The sequence below is a fragment of the Amblyomma americanum genome, chromosome 5, assembly GCF_052857255.1.
Source record: "Amblyomma americanum isolate KBUSLIRL-KWMA chromosome 5, ASM5285725v1, whole genome shotgun sequence".
In the NCBI taxonomy this organism is placed as follows: Eukaryota; Metazoa; Arthropoda; class Arachnida; order Ixodida; family Ixodidae; genus Amblyomma; species Amblyomma americanum.
Window position 1 is genome coordinate 149477765 of NC_135501.1, and position 4764 is coordinate 149482528.

Sequence of the window (4764 nt, forward strand, 5' to 3'; positions counted from 1 at the left end):
AGGCCGCAGTATGTGGCCGGGAAACTTAGAAAACAGAAAGTTGCACTGGCTTCCGCACCTACGGCTCTGTGCAGATGCTCAGCGTTCCTATAGCAAATAATAACAAGGCGGTGGCGTTGCAAGGAGATGGAGAGATAGTTGGAGACATCTACAGGACATGCGGGGCATTCTTGCGTCTGACTCGCATCGCCAAAGCCTGAGCTCTTGTCGTCATAATTCGGGACACCCCTTGGTATCGACCAATCTTCGCCATCACCTTTTCTCTCACGTATTTGTTAATATCCCACACCAACAGACGGTGCCAGACTGCTGGATGCTGAGGTATAGAGTAAGAGTTGGCGGGCCCAATAATGCCGTTGTAATTCAGAAGCAGAAATAAATCAAAACAAAGAGTATGCGTGCTCTCTTGCACTCCTAGTTTGCTGACTCTCCCGAAGAGGACGCGACGCAAGCCTTGGCGCTCCAGCTGCGAACGCCACTTATTTTTAAAAGAGTTCAAAAAACATTCTCTCCTGCCCGCCGCAGATATCTGTCTTCCCTGGCAAGGCGGAAAAAATTACTTGCTTTCTCAACGCGCGCACAGTTACCAGGAGGTCTGACTCAAGACGTCATGTATAGTAGTCGACACATACCACGATAAATAAAGGATTTAAGACAGTGTATAGGGACAGGCCAGTAACGTGACAGGTCTTTCTGAGCGTTGTTTTTCGTAATGTTCTCGTACCACTAACTACTCAAATTTAAGGTTGTTATCACGCGACACAAATATTCGCACTAGCCGCAGCGGTGGCTGAGTGGATATGGCGCTCAGCTGCTGGCCCCAAAGACGCGGGTTCGATCCCGGCTGCGGCGGTCGAAGTTCGATGGAGGCGAAATTCTAGAGGCCTGTGTACTGTGCGATGTCAGTGCGCGTTAAAAAAACCCCGGTGGTCGAAATTTCCGGAGCCCTTCACTATGACGTTCCTCATAGCCCGAGTCGCTTCGGGACGTTAAACACTCATAAGCCATAAAGAGATATACGCAATGTCCTAGCAGCTCCTACTTTGCGCCAGAGAGGGACAAGGCATTAGTGTTCCATGATGTCAGCTTTATGAAGCTATTTTCTGTAACGTTCATTTTCAGATCCGAGAGCGAACCTTGATTTGACGAGGCCAATAGCTAGTTCTGCGGGAAAAAAAATGCCAAGTTGAAAATGAAACAAATATGTGCGCCGGAAGGACCAGAAACGGGGTAGATACTACGTAGGCATTCGTAATTGCTGCTGTGTGCGCAAAACAATGTACATTTGCACCTTAGTCATTACAATTGTGGTTTTCCTTTCACTTCGCAATGACATTGCGGTCGCGTCACTGAGAATAATTTCAAAAGCGAAACGCAACCCGCCAGTTGCTGCTGTGCAACGCGCAGCGGATGAGCCAACAGCACAAGCCGCCCATTCCACTGCTCTTCTCCGCAATTTCCCTTGCGCCCAGCCACGTGTACGGTGCTATAGAGAAAACATGTTCTGTGACACGTAGAATTCGCAGCGGTGGTTGTGGCGTCAGCCGGGTACGGTTTAGAAGACAATTTAAGGATGCGTCTCATATGAGTACTTTTAAGCGACATTTTTTCAGAAACGTTTTCCGATTTCGAGTTGTCCTAGGATGTTGTCTCATAGCGTAGGAAAGCCTATTACAACCTAGAGCCCATTGTGGAATTATGAAACAAATTCAAAAGCGATGTATATTCAAAACCAACGCACTCTGTGCGTGAGCGAGTAACCCGGCCGAGGAGGTGTAGGGGGGGGGGGGGGGACCACTGGGTGGGAACGCAGCCAATAGAAACAGACATAAAGAAATTTTTGGTATATATTTTTTTGATGACACAGTTTCCATGCAGGTGGTCGTTAGTTAATTGTTCGCGAGTAATTTTAAGTAGATTGCGAGAAAGTGTAGCACCAGAATGTGTAAATGACACTTTTTCAAAAAAGCACGTCGAATGTTTATTTTCTTGCCGGACACAGGCTGACAGGCCCTCTATCAGCTGGGGGTGTGTAAGAATAGCACAAGCTTCTCGTGGAATCAGCATTGGTTTCGTCGCCACGACAATGTTCCTCCTGTAGACATTGATTCTCCACAGTCGCAATGAAGTACCGTGAGAAACACGGCTCACCATGAGCTCCTACTACTTCTAGCTGTTCGCGTTACTGAAAGAGCCTTCTAGAGGCTTTTCTCGAAAGCGGTGACCGAAGAATTATCCTTGACCATGTCAGTGGGAGCACACAGAAGCGAGACGGTAAGGTTTGTAAAACTGTCAGCGCGCAATAGCGTACGTTTATGCAGCCTGTACTCCTATGTGCTCCTCTAACGTTTCTGATTTTTACGGACTGCGCATTATGAGCACGCGCTTCGAAGACGCTACAGCGTCAAATCTCCTGGCAGCCACAGCACGCGTGACGCCCGCTTCAAAACACAAAGAAATCTATGGATTCCGCTTTGACTACGGTTGTTTTTATCCATAGTCCGAACATCAGTCGGTCTCATGGTGGCACCTTTTCTAAGGAATTCAGTTCTGACAGTTGCCATGGCGGAAACCAGCCTGCAATACAGGCGGCCACACTGAGATGCCCGACAGCAGGGCTTCCAGTTCCTATTTTTGTAGCAGACTAGGCTTCAAGGTAGATATTCAGTCTTTCTCATTTATTGGCCAATCGAACGCCAAACATTTTGCATATTTCAGGCAATCTTGAGCATTTTTTTTTTAGAAAAACGTACCTTTTAGATGTTTTATTGGAGTCTTTTATAAAATCTTGTTTTCGGCTGAAACTTTTTGTGCTGCAGTCAATAATTCGTTATTCAAAGTTAAATGCCTAAAAAGAGTATTTATACTGCTTTGTTCTCGTATTCTGCGCGAAATTTTAAATTGAATGGTTCTTGGCGGAAAAAAAACTAGTTAAACCAACAAAGACAATAATTTACCCTATGTAAAAAAGAGTTAAAACTATTCCCTGAAGTTATAGAGGAGAGCACTCCCATTGGCCGAATGTGTATCCTTCGCCGACCATGAAGGACACGCAGTTATCTGTTCTCTGCCTGCGCCAGACGCCCATAATGCTGGCGCCATTACCGGATACATGTTGCTTAATGAACCAAGTCAACAACATCCCATGGCTCTTGACTTCTTCCAGGAGGTTGCATATTAGACACCCGGAATGCCTCTTGTGTCCTGGGCGTTAATTCTTTCTTGACTAGTTACAGGGCGCGCCACACCTTTGTAGGTGGAGAGAAAAGAGTATTAGGTATAGTTCGCGACGATGTTCCAAGCATAAAAAAGAAAAAAATGAGCTCTTCGCGGTATGCCTTCTGCTGGAACGTCTATAAAACTCTGTATTATAGAATGCGTGGAGCGATCGTTATTAAACCTTTGACCGTTGTCGTAGCTCGCTCACATATTTTTTGTTCATCACTCTGCAAAGCAAGAGGTGTACACTCGGCAGCATGCAATTAAAGTTTAAGGAATGGCGCTAAGCCTGAGATCGCAGCGAGTTCGCAGAATCTAGTCAAAGGTTAACGTAAAAGCCTTCATCCCCGATTACCTAACCTTGAAAGTATCAAGAAAAGAAACTTTTGAGACATTCCTGAACAAACAATCTCCTGTCGAGTGCTTGCCTTGATCCTTGCATCATTTACACCAAAGTTGCTTCAACGGGCCTGGTTTCCAGCGGGTGGCTTTAAGCCACGTTGTAACGAAATTTCTAAATGTAGGCATATCTACAGATTTCTACTAACGATCCTGGAAATGACTGGCAATTGAATGTTACGAAAACGGTCATTTCTGTCATTTACAGAGCGCCATCGATGTGTCACGGTTGGGTGTGTGAACGCCGAACCATGGCATTTTCAGTCAGCGTGACCGAGGCGCATTGGGGAATTTTTATTTGTCCCATTAGCGTCACCCTCCAATGTGAAATCTACACCCAGGACTCGCTGATGGCAATAGCGGGCGACATGAAGATATTGGTCGTAGTTCGGGAAAAAGATCTCTTTTGTTCCTAACAAATGTAACTTTATATCTTGGATATAACGCGGTATATGCAATGTGTTTCGCTGCACATGAAGAAAGAATGTTTCCCTTCTAGATCAGTTTTTTTCTTCTTAATGTGCTGCAATATGTTTTCGCAATCTTCGTTGAAACTGCTTTTGTGCTAGAGCTATCAATCAAATATTTGTGCAGCATATTTTTAGCGGGTATCCTGCAATGAAGGAAAACATAGCGCAGCAACAGCAAATGTCAGTTTATTACTGATCCATAACGACTATAGTCCAGCTCACCATTCTTTTGAGAAGTTTTCATTGAAGCACTGCTGTCTTTTCTTTGCTGCTCGTGACTGCAGTTACTTTTCATTGAGTTGTGCCGCCTAGCTTTGTGTCCCTTTGTGTCTCTCGGACCACGCCGACCTCACAAAGGGAAACGTGCTATTGAAATAGGAAGCGCCGCAACTGGAAGCCTTGAAGGAACTTCAGCGTCATTAACAGTCCTTACCTATCCTCGCCCAATTTGAGGAAAATGCCGAGAGTGAAATTCATACTGACTCAAACAGCGTGAGCGTAGGCGCTGTCCTTGTTCAGAAAACCGACAGACTGGATAAAATAATCGAATACGTTAGCCGCTCTCTCCAACGCCGAGGTTACCTATTCGACAAGTGAGGAGTACTTGCCTTCATCTGTGCAACGTATAAATTCCGCCCCTACCTGTAAGGACGACCGCTCAAGGTGGTCAGCGATT